The sequence below is a fragment of the Cibotium barometz genome, chromosome 64 (assembly GCF_041138505.1).
Source record: "Cibotium barometz isolate CiBa-2024 chromosome 64, ASM4113850v1, whole genome shotgun sequence".
In the NCBI taxonomy this organism is placed as follows: domain Eukaryota; kingdom Viridiplantae; phylum Streptophyta; class Polypodiopsida; order Cyatheales; family Cibotiaceae; genus Cibotium; species Cibotium barometz.
The window spans coordinates 31,477,642-31,494,692 of record NC_141109.1 but is presented as its reverse complement, the minus strand read 5'-3'; the positions used below and the strand labels follow the sequence as shown (position 1 = coordinate 31,494,692).

General features: G+C 38.7%; 1 long non-coding RNA gene across 1 annotated transcript; it reads left to right on the top strand.

Annotated features, from left to right (window-relative positions):
* The first annotated feature begins 14,958 nt into the window (after nt 1-14,958).
* LOC147603533 (uncharacterized) lies at nt 14,959-15,647 on the top strand. The gene is made up of 2 exons (XR_015265614.1): nt 14,959-15,145; nt 15,193-15,647. It is a non-coding gene; the product is annotated as an uncharacterized LOC147603533 (long non-coding RNA).
* The last annotated feature ends 1,404 nt before the right edge of the window (nt 15,648-17,051 follow it).

Here is a 17,051-nt window from a genome sequence, read left to right as displayed (position 1 = left end):
AACACCACATCTCGTGAGATGGCCACTTGTCTAGTTTGTAGATTATAACATTTGTATGCCTTTCGATCCTGTGCATATCCAACAAATACACACTTCTCTGCCTTAGGATCCAACTTCCTTCTTCTTTCATCAGACACATGTACTGTTGAAATATACAAGTGAATAGGGTGTGTGTGGGAACAAGCTCTTGGATAGAGGCTGTAAAAGAGAAGATGTAATTGTGAAAGAACCTGTGAAAAGGTTAGGAGAATCTACTGGGAGAGAATAATGGGTAGCATGAGGGAATTTAGGAGTGTGGAGTTATTCTGGGAGATAATCAGGGAAAAGAGAAGAGGTGGAGAGAATCAGGCAAAAGGTGGAGATATTCTGGGAGTGAATCATGGAGAAATCAATGGGATTAGATGCTTGATGTAAACTCTATAAATTGAGGCATAGCCCTAATGAGAATTTGCTGGTTTTTGAGTATCCATGCCTACATTAATCTATGTGCTAATTATTCACTAATTACATCTTAATCACTTGCTAATCACTTTGTTAATTATGTTGATTCTAGTGTTTGATCCACCATAGCTCATCATTTTGCTCAAATTTCAACATGGTATCAGAGCCATGCCTAGAATCAATTAGATTTATGAGCCCATTAGTTAATTAATTAGGATTAGTAGATAATTAGTAAAAAAATCAAATTTTTAGTGAGTTTTCACTTCTCCCCTTCACCCCCAGCCAGTGGAGGATCTCTAGCACCTTGCACACATAGAATTAGGGCATAAGCTTCTAACACAAGCTAGCTAACCCATAGGAGCTCTAGCCCATCGAATCAGAAGCGCAAACCGCCCACGGAAGCTCCCGATTTTCACTGATTAAAAAGCTACGTTTTTCTGAGATGATTTGGTGATTTCTACTTCCACAGATCAAAGGTCTCTAATTCCTCTTAGCCCAAGGGGTAATCAAGCATGCTCTACAAGCTGGTGAAGACAGAATTGAGTTTCATCAAGTCTACAGTGAGATCCAAGCTCTTCATCAAATCTGCAGGTGACTTTGGTAAAACAGAGATTAAGCTTTCATTATTTGGTCAAATCTTGTGTTTCTTGGCTTAATCCTCTACTAGACTCATTGCTATTGATGCCTTTGAAAGCATTTGAGCTCATTTGAAGTGGAAGGCACCAGATCTGAGCTCCCCGCATACTCTGTTTTTTGCACACAAACCAGAGTATTAAGTTGCTAATCAGTGATTAATCAGTGCTAATCACTGTACTTTTGGTGCAATTGAGGGTTCAAATTAACCATTAGGTATCTGATACAGATCCCTATAACTTTAGATTGCAAATCGGAGTTGGTTTGATACTCCAACCATCCCATACAAATTGGTTACCCTTGATTTAATGTAATTTTTGGTAAAATTGTGCTGATAAATTTGTGAAAATCATCATTTTGCATTCAACCCTTGGTTAATGCCTGTAAATCTCACTCACATTCAAGATTATTCACAGCCAGAGTTGCATTTGGAATGTGCATGAGAATGAATGCTATACGCATTATGTATTGGGCACATTGCATCAGTGTAAAAATGGGAACAGACACTGCCCTTGTCCAGATTAAGGCAAGAGGTAAGACCTCCCGCATAAATTTGGGTTTGCATTGCATAATGAAACAAAATAAACATCAAAAACCCAAAGGAACTGTCAGCAAAACATTGAAACATGTTGCTCACATGGAGCAAAAAGACCTGACGGACGAGCTCATGGCCCCAACCATGAAAGAAGAAGAATATCTCTTCCCAAGAAGAGGATCCACACCAAGAAGAAAAGCTAAAGGAAGACATGGACACGAGAAGAGAAGCTGCCACAAGAAGAGAAGCTGCCCCGAGAAGACTGGAAGAAGAGACGGACGCGTGGAGAGATGCTGCCACGAGAAGAAGACTGAAGAAAAGAGAAGATGTGAGGCTCCAAAGAGTGAGGAGCCATGTGAAAATCTCTGAGAGAGAGAGAGAGAGAGAGCCCACAACCCAATGTAACCTGCCCCAATAAAGTAAAACCACCTCTGAGCCACCGATGATGTAGGCCACGTGGTAGATGTATGTGTGAGCACTTTAGTCAAGGTCGCGGGCACTTATAGTAGCCTTGGACACATAGAGAGAGAGAGTGTCAAGGACTATGGAGTTTAGGGACTTGAGGCACTGGTCGCGGACTGTCAAGTAAGAGAGAAACTTGATACAGGGTCCAGGTGTGCTAAGATAACTTGAGGGGAGGAGTAGACACTGGTCGCGGACTACCAAGTAAGGGGAGGCAAACTTGGTATAGGGTCTAGGTGTACTAGGAGTATTCACTTGAGGGGAGGTGTTGAAATATACAAGTGAATAGGGTGTGTGTGGGAACAAGCTCTTGGATAGAGGCTGTAAAAGAGAAGATGTAATTGTGAAAGAACCTGTGAAAAGGTTAGGAGAATCTACTGGGAGAGAATAATGGGTAGCATGAGGGAATTTAGGAGTGTGAAGTTATTCTGGGAGATAATCGGGGAAAAGAGAAGAGGTGGAGAGAATCAGGCAAAAGGTGGAGATATTCTGGGAGTGAATCATGGAGAAATCAATGGGATTAGATGCTTGATGTAAACTCTATAAATTGAGGCATAGCCCTAATGAGAATTTGCTGGTTTTTGAGTATCCATGCCTACATTAATCTATGTGCTAATTATTTACTAATTACGTCTTAATCACTTGCTAATCACTTTGTTAATTATGTTGATTCTAGTGTTTGATCCACCATAGCTCATCATTTTGCTCAAATTTCAACATGTACATAAGCTATGCATCCAAAAACTTTGAGGTGTCCAATGTCTGGCCTATAACCTGTAAGCCGCATCTCTGGCGTGCTTCCATGAATGGCTGCTGTAGGTGTTTTGTTCAGTATATACACTGCAGTAGCACATGCTTCTGCCCAGTAGTAATGTGGCATGCTCTTTTCATTGAGCATCGCCCTAGCCACTTCACATATGACTCTATTCTTTCTCTCAGCCACACCATTTTGCTGAGGTGTATACCTGCAAGTCAATTGTCTTCTAATTCCATGCTTCCTCAAGAAATGCTCAAAAGCTTTTGAGGTGTACTCACCACCTCCATTTGTCCTCAAACATTTAATCCAATAGCCATATTACTTTTCTGCAAAAGCTTTGAAATCCATGAACTTTTCCAACACTTCACTCTTCTCTCTGAGAAAGTATATCCATGTCATCCTACTGAAATCATCAATGAATGTCACATAGTATAAACTGCCTTTGATAGATGGGTTTTGTGCAGGACCCCATACATCACTATGTACTATCTCAAGTGGCCTGCTACTCATATTTCCTTCTCTAGGAAACCTCAACCTTGCCTGCTTTCCAAACTGACAGGCTTCACAAACATGCATATTTCCATCATATTTGAATCTAGGCAATCCACTGACAATGCCTCTTGTCTGCATGTTCTTTAATCTTTGTATATTGACATGTCCAATCCTCTTATGCCACATATCAATGTCCTGTACCACATTTTTGCTTTTAGAGAACATGGCTGATTTTAACTCAGGAATTCCAGCATCCAACTTAAACAATCTGCCTTCTTTCTTGCCTTTAGCAATGACTCTACATCCATGTTTGAAATCCTCAACGAAGCAACCATGCTCGTTGAAACGAACCTGTAATCCCTGTTCCACCATTTGACCAACTGAGGCCAAGCTCTTTGTGATAGAAGGCACGTACAATACATCTGACATAGACTTTGTCTGACCATTGTGCATAACCAATGGTACACTTCCAACATGTGTAATGACATGCTGGGTATCATCACCTGTCTCCATATAGCCTTTCACATCCATATGAAAAGATGCAGGGGGGAAGAGAGCTTGAGCTCTTGCAAGCACACACACACACTCACAAAACCCTAATAGAGAACACACAAGGTGAGAGGCTGAAAATCTTCTTCTTCTTCACTCAACACTCAACACACCATATACAAGATAAGAGTACACATAATATGAAAGGTACTCAACCAATACATACACGGGTTCTCTATAGTGTGAACCCGACTAAATGAGCTGGCGCTATAACTATGCCAGTCTCTAGAATGGCTGTCACACAGCCTGTCATCCCACTGGCCGCATATCACCCATGATCTCACCAACCATGCCAGTGGTGTAAGTGTGGGGCCTATCCCCCAGGCGGGTCATCAGTGTCCACCGCCTCACTAGACGAGCTCAATATCTCAACACCATAGGCTTCATATGCTCAAACCATTCACCATGACATGTCATATGGTTTGATGCTCCAGAATCCATATACCAAGTATCATCATTCTCAGCATTTATCATCATTGATCCCACAGCATGTTTTATGGCAAACAAATGATTTGCAGTGCCATCATTACTGCTTGATGCATAATTTCCACCATGTTGTGCATAATTTCTACCATAATGACCACCACGTTGTGCTCTACCCCCTCTCAAATCATTATGTTTGCCGAAACAATCTCTCGCCATATGACCATATTTCCCACAATAATGGCATTCCATATCTTGCATAGATGTTTGTTGGCCTTGCCAACGTCCTCTACCACGGGGGTTACCTCTGCCTCTCTGAGGTGTATATCCACGACCACCTCGAGCACCATATGAAGGCTGAAAATTCTGTTGTGGTGACCTGTCCTGCCATCCACGACCATTACCACCACCCACGGCCACGTGATGCGAATCTCCCCCTACCTCGAAAACCTCTCTGCGAATAGAAAGCCTGATTTCTGCCATTATCATCATGTCTAGTAGATGCATCCAGAAATGAATCACTGAGTTTGATTTCCTCAACAAGTAAGAGTGAAACCAACTCATCAAAGTCTGGTAAACCTGTACTCCGAACCGAGATAGATGTATCAAATGATTTATATTCCTTGCCAAGACCACGCAAGGTAATATCCACCAAATCATCATCAGGCATGGGGCATTTATTGTTGCCAATGCATCTGCAAACTTCTTTATTTCTTGCACATAATCATGGATGCTCCTTTTATTCCTTTTCACATTATGTATCTGTTGTCGCATTTGAGACTTGCGAGCACTCGTGTCTGTATCAAACATCTTTACCAAAGTATCCCATGCATCTTTGCGATTCTCAGCATCCTGTATGTGTATGAGCATAGCATCAGAAATACATATAGACAAATAATGCAGCACTTTGAATGCTCTTTCTAACCAGAGCTATAACTTGCTGCTGTGTAGGTTGTCGGGGTAGCTCAGGCTCTGGCGATCTGATAACCCACTTTTGAAGCTAATTTTAGCACCTGTAATGAGATTCCAAAAACCTTTTCCTTTCAAGAAACTTTTTATCCTGTACTTCCATGCCTGGAAGTTCTTCCTATCCAGCTTTTCACCAACAATTTGTACTAGATTATCCGACATGTTTGCTTAATGTGCACCTTCCGCACAACTCCAAATCTGTAAATGAGCCTTCCTCAGCTCAACCACACTCCAATGAGTGTTCCAGATACTCCAAAGTAGCCAACAATCTTCAAATTTGATGTAGAAAATCAACCTGTATGCATCCAAGATGAACTGACTCACGCAGTCCGGGATACCCTGCTTTGATGCGCTTTCCAAGGCCCCAAATCACAATGTAGTGGTGCAATCAAGTATGGACAACTTGTATTGACACCTAAACAATCTCAATGTAGAGTATCAACACCATCTGACATGTGTACATATCAATTTGAAAACCCCTTTCTCTGTTTTGGGAAAAACCAGAAAAACCAGTAGTAATTTGGCTCTAATTTCTTCAATCCTTGTCCAAATTGAGCAACCAGGCATTAATTAGCTTAGCAATAGTGTCCACTAACTCCATGTAAGAGGAATTTGTCCAATTGTTTAAGACCAAAGATTAATTGCTCAATTAAAATTGCTCTGTTTCTCTGCAACCAGTGGACAGCTTGTTTAATCAGCTCATTCCCAGCACAATTAAGCATAATTGATCAAACCAACCATGTAGCCCTCTTCTCCAATGTGTATAGCAACCAATTGCTAAAGAAATTGTGAAATATATCAAGCAATCAAGTGATAATCAATCTCCTCATACCAAAAATGTCAAAATTCTACCCTGTTTGGAGCTGCGCCGCTTACTCTACAGGGATTTGTGAGTGTTTGTAATACTAATTGATGATGAATATAAGTGCCCAACACATTGAGGATGTGTGCAACCAATCAATGGTTTGATTTTAGCCAAAAACACGCTCCAAGTGCATCAAATCTTCACCTCCTTTTCTCTGTTTTGTGAGAGCTCAAAAACCAGTAAATTCCACTCATTCAAATGCATTCAAATTGCTTCAAAATCAGTATAGGGCTTGCATAGGAGTTGCCAATACATCTCTCCTTGTCAGATACATGTTTGCTTTGCCAGATTTACATGTATTTTCACCATACATCAGTGCTTCCAAGCTTTAATGGAAAGCTTCCAAAAACCAGAAATTTGCTTTGCTTTGAGTTGCTCTAAATTGCTTTGCTTTTGCCTGTATCACCTGCAATCCGCTCAAGGATATTTAGAAGACCTTACCCGATAGGCCAAGCTCTCAGATCTGATAGTATTCGGTGTGCTCCAAGCTTCACAGCTCCAATGGCAAGCTTCACAGCTTCTCTTCACAGCTTCTTCTCCCTCTTCTCTCACTCACTCATAAACCCTAATAAATAGCACAAGGCTCTGATACCATGTTGAAAGATCGGTAGAGGGGGAGGAGACACACACACAGGAGCAAACCCTAATGTATATTATAAACCCTAACCATAGAGGGAAACCATCTCCCTTCTCACACAATGCATAATGCCATAATCCATAATACACACAACACTCTATGAGTTGTGTCCACACACATCTAACCCGAGCTAATGTCCACACACTATGACCAGCTGGACACGCGGTCATTTATGTCTCACACATGTTCCTACCTAACATGCCAACACATAGCATAGCTGGCTCACACTGACATCGAGCTTGAATCTCAACACCCACCGCGCAACGGATTCGGGGTGCTAGCAGCGGAAGTAGCACATCTTGCATGGGGTAGGGTCCCACACTCAGGGCCTCGTCCACGGATATCCGAACAGGTGACTAATTCCTCGATTCTTCCAAACCAAACTCGGAAAAACTTCTCTTGCCCGGAAAGCACGGGCGATTCCACCAGGATAACTTTTCCCTAATGTAGTCAAAATCCTTAACTAACTGAGCTCATCTGACCGAACCCGTAAGTCCCATAGTCAGATCAGGGAAAAAGACTGTACTTGGATCATAGAGATCAACACTTTTTTCCTCATTGAGAGGCACAATCGTTGATTCTTTTCCATAGAACAATTTTTATTTGAGATTTACTTCATCTATCGAACTAAACAGAAATTGAGTCTCGATTTACGGATCCATCAGTCCAGCCTAACCCCATCCAGTCCCATGGGTTAGCCAACCGTCCAACCACTATAGTGATGGGATCCAATTAGGAATCTGGTTAGGTTTTGTCCCTAGTACAAGGAAAAAGAGTTCCCAGGCCCCCTAGCCAGAAGTTCATGCAAACATAAAACTAGTCACACCACTTACACACCCAATATGAAATTGCTTTTTTCTCAGCATCAGCACAATCCTTTAATGAAACCATTATGTCACTGATGACAATCCTCAAAATCTCTGGTTGAATCCATATTTCCAATCATTCATTCATCGATGTACTTATGGCATCATTGGCAACCAGAACGTTCACCACTTGTTCACTCAGGGGCCTTTTCAATATTTCCTAGCTCATAGTACCCGGCAATATTTGCACATATAAAAATCAAGATGGAATCCTCGTTGAAGATCAGTAAGATCAATCAACAAATCCATATAAGAGAGCCATGGACTCATCCGTTTGAGGACCAGCAAGGTCAATCAACCAGATCCATGCCCGGTTTCAAAAAACAACTCTTACTCCTCCTTGTTCCAATATCTTCCATGACGCATGTGTGGGTATCTTCGGCGACCCAGAGCCCGAGCACCGTATGGTCAGCACCCTCTAGGGTCCTTCGCAGGTCACCTAGCGCTTCACTCATAGGCCGCTTCCTTGGTCCCTCATCCACCGTACCGGAAGCTCACCATTTAAATCGAACCGAGGCTTCGGCCGACCTTGCTACGCGAGACGTCCTCCATTGACTCTCCGTCAGCAGTTGCAACTTTATCAGTTAGGTCTCCACGACCTTAATCACAAGATGGTCAAAATGCTTCCCCAGCATTCTTGACATAAAACAGTCATTTACAAATAGGTCACAAAATACAGTTTCTATAATGAACTCACATCTTTCCAGATTGTTCCACATCAATCCATATTACTTAACCCAATTCCAAATCATATGTGTATCCATTCTTGACCAGATACATCATTTTCCATCCCATCACATCAGATTCATTCACTTCACAAAACATCCATTCCTATCTTTCTTAATTTACATTACGTCTCATCACATCCATTTCTCATTACATCTCATTCGTTCACATCTTATATTATTCATTCACATTCTGATTCACATGTTATCTCATCTCATCCATTCGCTCATATCGACTTCATATGCATTCACATACATTTTTGCATTCATTATTCCACACACACATCCACATTCACATCTACATCCATACATCCATTTTCACATCCACATTCATACATCCATATCCACATCCACATCCACATTCATACATCCACATTCACATCTACATCCATACATCCATTTTCACATCCACATTCATACATCCATATCAATACATCCATTTTCACATCCATATTCATACATCCACATCGATACATCCATTTTCACATCCATAATCATACATCCACATCCACATCCACATCCATACATCCACATCCACATCTACATCCATACATCCATTTTCACATCTATATCCATACATCCACATCCATACATCTATATCATACATTCACATTCATACATCCACATCCATGCATCCACATTCATACATCCACATTCACATCTACATCCATACATCCATTTTCACATCCACATTCATACATCCACATCGATACATCCATTTTCACATCCATATTCATACATCCACATCCACATCCACATCCACATCCACATCCACATCTACATCCATACATCCATTTTCACATCTATATCCACATTCTTACATCCACATTCACATCTACATTCATACATACACATCCATATCCACATCCATACATCCACATCCATACATTCATATTCATACATCCACATCCACATCCACATCCATACATCCACATCCACATCTACATCCATACATCCATTTTTACATCTACATCCACATTCATACATCCACATTCACATCTACATCCATACATCCACATCCATATGTCTATATCATACATTCACATCTGCGTTCACATTCATACATCCACATCCATGCATCCATATCCACATCCATATCCACATTCACATCTGCGTTCACATTCATACATCCACATCCATGCATCCGTATCCACATCCATATCCACATTCACACATCCACATTCACATTCACATACATCCACATTCTTACATCCATACATCCATTTTCACATCTATATCCACATCCATACATCTATATCATACATTCACATCCGCGTTCACATTCATACATCCACATCCATGCATCCATATCCACATCCATATCCACATTCACACATCCACATTCACATTCACATACATCCACATTCTTACATCCATATCCACATCCATATCCTTATCCACATTCTATATCTACATTCATACATCCACATCTACATTTATACATCCACTTCCATACATACACATCCATATTCATACATCCATATCCACATCCATACATCCATTTTTACATTCTCATTCATACATCCACATCTACATTTATACATCCACTTCCATACATACACATCCATATTCACACATCCATTTTTACATTCTCATTCATACATCCACATCTACATTTATACATCCACTTCCATACATACACATCCATATTCATACATCCACATCCACATCCATACATCCATTTTTACATTCTCATTCATATAACCACATACGCCTTCACATCTATTCTTTTACATCACATCCATTCTTGCCCTATCACAACCCACATACATCTTATCCCATCAGATACACTTCTTATCTCATCCCATACACATCTTATCACATCCTAACTCAATCTTATCACATCCTGACTCATCCCATATGCATCTTATCACATCCTATCACATCTCATACACCTCTTATCACATCCTATCACATCTCATACACATCCTATCACATCGTATCACATCTCATATGCATCTTATCACATCCTATCACTTCTTATACACATCTTACCACATCCTATCACTTTCCATACGCATCTTATCACATCATATCACATCTCATACACCTCTTATCACATCCTATCACATCTCATGCACATCTTATCACATCCTCGCACATCTCATGCTCCTCTTATCACATCGTAGCACATCTCATACACCTCTTATCACATCCTAGCACATCTCATATGCATCTTATTAGGCATAAAGACAACTTTAGTAGGAATAATACTTTTATAATAATCCTTTTATACATTTTTCTATGCATAAATTCCAATTTAATGAGAATAATACTTTCAAAATAAAAATAAATCTTTTATACATCTTTCTACGCATAAATTTCCATCTTAATGAAATTAACACTTTTAGAATAAAAATAAATATTTTATGCATCTATCTATGCATAAAATCAAAATTGATAAGAATAACTCTTTTGAATTAAAAATAAAATTCTTTATGCATCTTTACATGCATAAATCCAATTTAGTAGGAAGTACACTTTTAGAATAAAAGAATTTCTCTTATGCATCTAATTTGTGCATAAAATCTATTTATGATGAAAATCTCACTTCTAATATAAAAAAATCTTTTATGCATATGTTTATGCATACAAATCTATTTATGATGAAAATCATTCTTTTAATATAAAATAATTTCTTTTATGCATCTAATTTATGCATAAAATCCTTTATGATGAAAATCACACTTTTAATATATAAAAAAAATCTTTTATGCATCTACTTATGCATAAAAATCAATTATGATGAAAATCACACTTTTATAAATAAATATTTCTAGTATACATTTTTCTATGTCTAGAATGAAAATAACCCTTTAAGAATACTCATACGATGGGAATTACTCTTTTTAACATAAAATTTAATTACTAGAAATCCTCTTTTTCTTAATTCATCAATTATGCATAACATAAAAATCAATTTTTCCATGATTACAATGAAATTCTTTCAATTAATCTAGGATGATAATTCCTAGAATATGGTAGGAAGTCCTCTTTTCATGCTTTGAATGAAATTATTTTATGTGTAATTTTTATGAAAATTTTACCATAGCTCCGCTGCTATGACTGATAAATCTCAATTATTTTAAAGGATAACGCTTATCATTAAGGGAATGATTAGAATGATCCCTAATTGGATCATTAAACCATAATGGATTGAATCATCAATAGTCATGAAATACATAAACTAAAAGCATAGAAAAAAGCCATTAATTTGGCCTCAAGCATAGATTAATCTTGGATTAAGGAAAAGCTTTTTGAAAAGCTTCATTTGGATTGAGAATAGGTCATGAGAATGACCGTTCTTTGAGTGAGAGAGAGAAATTACATAAAAACCATTAAAATTAAGCATAAATGGAAATTTATGTAATTCTTTACTACCATTCATCAATTAACTTCAATAGCATTCAAAAACCATTCCAATTAAGCTTCTCAAGCTTGAGAGGGGTTGAGAAGAGAGAAACATTGAGAATTTATAGAAAAGATCAAAATTCACCATTTACCTTACAAATTGCTTGATTCTTTGTTCACAGTAGAGGCCCCCAACTAATCAATTGGTTTGGTGTGTTGATGGAGCCACCAATGGAGATTGAAGAAGGAGGGAAGCTCCAATTTCTTCAATTTGGAGAGAATTTTAGAGAATAGTAAAAATTATCATTATTTCAGCATAATTTTGGTATAGTAAAATTCTCCTATTTTTTAACAAAGACTCAAGTTCTATTTATAGGAGAGGGAGGCTCTAACCAAGACCAACTGATTTCTAGAATTTTTTAGATTTTAGTTTGGTTGAATTTGGACTAGATTTGGACCTAGTTTGGTTCCTTTTTTATTCGGTTTGATCCAAGAGAGAGGAGAGATAAAAATATCACATTATTTTTTAGTTTAAAACTCATTCAAGCATGTGAAGTATGCACCTCCTTGAAGGGACTCCCCTTCCTTACATATGTGTCAAAATGGAATGATTATACCCAAAATATCTCATTTTTTTTAGTAATACTCATAGTTTTTTACTAATAACCCTTGTACATAGTCAACTCTTCATCTTATGTGAGCATTTACTCATTTTTGGGTAATTTCTTTTACAAATTGGATTTATCTCCTCCCCACACATGGATTGATCTTATTGGCTCATAGGAACCTTATTTTAAAATTTTGAAAAAATCTTGACCCTCAGGATAATGCCTCTTGAGCAAATTAAACTTGATTTCTAATGCACCTTTTGGAAATCTTTTTGAACTTCTGTTTCAAGGGAACTATATTAATAGGATGAGAATTTTTTTCCATCCAAAAATATTCAAAATCTAAATAATCTCTCTCTAGAATATTTTCTCTCTCTAGGCCAAAACAGGCAGAAACAAGATCTTTTATATTTCTGAAGAGGGGATTGATTACAGGGGAAGATATTGGACATCCTCAGAGGCTGGGGAGGAATCTTACATTCTACCCCACTTAAAAAACGCGAGATGTCCTCATCTCGCAAAACTAGAGGAGAATTCTTTTTCTTAAGATCCAACTGATTATGGGTTCCTTATATTTTGGAGAACCCAAACAGAATCCTGGGATAAAGATCCCTTATATAAAACTCATTATTAAATAACAATTCACTCATATCATAACATTCAATTCCTTATCACAATAATGGTCCATTAGACCGAAATTTCTATCTGAACAGTCCTTCATGGAAATTTTTCATTTATGCAGATTTTAATTTGACCTCCTTTAACTTGATCCACTGGGTCAAGTGTTAACAGCAGCAATCTGCCAGCACAATCAACTAATCTCATAGTGATTTGTTGGAGTCATTAACATCTTAGGAGATAGACGAGAGGCAAAGACTGGCAGATGGAGACAGGCATGCAGGCAATTCAACCTTTTGATAAGTAGGCTTAATCCAGTAGTCCAATAGGACCAAATGTAAAATACACTTTGAACTGTAGTGATGAGTTCAGATTACAATTATAAATGCAATTCCTTACGCAAAGAAAGAAAAATGGTTGTGTACTTTTACGTGTGAGCATGTGTTAAGAGCTCAAGCTGTGCAATCACAAAGTTAATGATAAAAATAGGTAAGTGGATATCTTTTTTGATGTTCTTTTAGCCTTTTCAGACTTGGAGGAAGCATTGAAGATTGTAAAAGAACGAGGTTCACACAATGTGCAGCTTGTAGTTTTTGGCCATATGCATAAGATATTGGCTCACAACAAAGGTTTTCAGACTATGCTTGTTAGAGGGCCAGACAAGACTGTCTATTTGAATGCTGCAGTAGTGCCTCGTGTGATAGATGTGAATACAGGTGAGAGCACTAGTGGCAACCGTGGGCTACAAACCAAACGAAACTTCACTATTGTAAACTTGGCCTATGGACAAGTGGAGAAGGTGGCAGAGACATGGGTGGGAGTTGGGGATAATGTTTCTGTTGAAGAAGATGGCGAGCAAAGTGTGTAATATGAGTAAATCAATGAGGAGGCCACCATACATCTTCTTGTGATGTGCAACAACTGATGAGTTAACAACATTGCTTATAATTTAGGAGTTTGTAAGATCACGTCACATGGCTAGGTCAAGCAAAACAGTGAGGCAGCTGGGGGCTTGTATAACTCAAGTGGCAGAGCCCACTGTTAAGATCCATACTATTCTTTTAAGAACCGATTAGCCATGCCTTGGAGCCCTCAGCCCTCATTGCAACAACAAATACTAATCTCATACTTCCTACAACTCATTTTAAAGTGCTCACCATTCAAACTTATCATCTCCACTAGCCTATTTCACAGCCTAATATGGTGCACCACCACAATTTATTGACCTCTTAGGCACACTACCCTTTGGTCATGTTTTTATCCTTATGCAGTCAAGTGTATGCTATTGTATTTGTTTTTTTCTTGTTAGGATGGCTCTTCCAAATCGCCTCAAAGACACATGATAAGGCCACTGCCACTCATATGGGACCTTGTTGGCGGCACAAGGCACCTGAATGGTTGAGATTTCCCCTTGTTTGGTCTAAAATTATATAATTTTCATACTTCATAGAAGTCTCTTTTCTGAGGAAAAAAAAAAAGAAATTCTCAAAATGACTTACCATGCCATTACTATTCCTTTGGAGGTTAAAAGGAATCTGTCTGAGAGAGGATAGCTCACCACTGGTGAAAGGATCTTTGAAATGGAGTCCCACTGATGGAACGTTATGAGAAAGTGATGTTTTTCCCTCATAGGGGTTTCATTTTGCTCAGTTAAATGCTCCCATCATGATGAGGAGATAATTGAAATAAGGTCTCCAGCACCCCGCTGAATGGGGCGCTTGACAGAAGGATAATGGTAGGAGATAGACGAGAGGCAAAGACTGGCAGATGGGACAGGCATGGAGGCAGTTCAACCATTTGATGAGTAGGCTTTATCCAGTAGTCCAATAGGACCGAATGTAAAATACACTTTGAACTATAGTGATGAGTTCAGATTGCAATCACAAATGCAATTCCTTATGCAAAGAAAGAAAAATGGTTGTGTACTTTTACGTGTGAGCATGTGTTAAGAGCTCAAGTTGTGCAATCACAAAGTTGATATAAATAAGTCAGTGGATATCTTTTCTGATGTTCTTTTGGCCTTTTCAGACTTGGAGGAAGCATTGAAGACTGTAAAAGAACGAGGTTCACACAATGTGCAGCTTGTAGTTTTTGGCCATATGCATAAGATATTGGCTCACAACAAAGGTTTTCGGACTATGCTTGTTAGAGGGCCGGACAAGACTATCTATTTGAATGCTGCAGTAGTGCCTCGTGTGATAGATGTGAATACAGGTGAGAGCACTAGTGGCAACCGTGGGCTACAAACCGTGTGAATACAGGTGAGAGCACTAGTGGCAACCGTGGGCTACAAACCAAACAAAACTTCACTATTGTAGACTTGGCCTATGGACAAGTGGAGAAGGTGGCAGAGACATGGGTGGGAGTTGGGGATAATGTTTCTATCAAAGAAGAGACCATTTTATATTTTTCTCATGGCCAGCAAAGTGTGTAATATGAGTAAATCAACGAGGAGGCCACCATACATCTTCTTGTGATGTGCAACAACTGATGAGTTAACAACATTGCTTATAATTTAAGAGTTTGTAAGATCACATCACATGGCTTGGTCAAGCAAAACAGTGAGGCAGCTGGGGGCTTGTGTAACTCAGGCAGAGCCCACTGTTAAGATCCATACTAGCTATTGACAATTTATTATGATATAGTTATGGATGCTTGCAGCATGTGAAGGAATATTCTATTTCTCTTACTGCATAATAAGAGCCTTAACTTCCTACACTGTGAGATCAACTTCTTTTACTCATTTAGGTATTTGATATTTGTTTCAATTGCCTGCTGATTAATGAGACTTTTTAACTGCTTTCCAATCTGGAGTGCACTCAAACGCAAGTTTCAACATATATGGACACAGCATAAGTCATTTCCTATCTTCCACCATTTCATCTTCTCTCTCTAAACTTCAGTGCAAATATCTAGGTATCAAAGCTTAGGAGTATGGTCACATTATCACAACCAATATTAGTCAAAACTTGATCAAGAAAATATTGATTAGAGAGTATCTCAATGCTTTGTGCAAGACTAGTTTCTTTTAAGAACCGATTAGCCATGCCTTAGAGCCCTCAGCCCTCACTGCAACAACAAATACTAATCTCATACTTCCTACAACTCATTTTAAAGCGCTCACCATTCAAACTTATCATCTCCACTAGCCTATTTCACAGCCTAATATGGTGCACCACCACAATTTATTGACCTCTTCTGCACACTACCCTTTGGTCATGTTTTTATCCTTATGCAGTCAAGTGTATGGTATTGTATTTGTTTTTTCCTTGTTAGGATGGCTCTTCCAAATCGCCTCAAAGACACATGATAAGGCAAGGAAGCATAGTGTAAGAGAGAAACTCATATACTCATATACAATTTTTAGCTTTAAAAATATATATAAATGCCTATATGCATGCAAGCTTCAATGTAGCCACTTGTCTTTAACATGTGTACTCATGAGTTGGTATGGGTGACTGTAAATTTTCCACTTTAAACAAGGTGTTGGGAGAATTGAATCATTGTTGCTAATAGCAAGGCCAGTTAGTGTTGGTTGCTATTGTGCATTGTTTTACAATATCCACTATGCGCGCCATATCTACTCAATGACAGGATTGGATACATTATCATATCACAAGCATATGTGCCTTCTATCATCATAACTGGTTGCCACTCATGCAAAATGCACACAAAGAGCTTCAATTTGCACTTGTGTAAAGTGCATGTGAATTTCCAAAAAAATGGACTTCCATAGTGACAATTTCTTACATGTTTGTATAGGAAATTGCATACATAAGCCCAATTACCTTTCAAGGCACATGTCACACTTCATGAGGATTGTTCCACCAATAAGATTAGATCTTACACCCTCTAAGGATCAAATTGGGTCCCTAGGTTCTCCATAGCCAAGGTCAATCTTTCACATTTGTCACCTTAATGAGAGGGGGGATCAAGAGCTCAATTCTTGTTCTTTCATGAAATCAGTTCACATACTATTTTCATTTCAGAAAATGTTTGTCCTCTTTTAGCATGCATCACTTCTTTGAGACTTGATGGCTTTGAGAGGAGCTAACAAGAGACAAGCAACATTTAGTCTAGCCAAAGTCCCTTGTCATCTCCTTTTCAAGACCATGAAGGA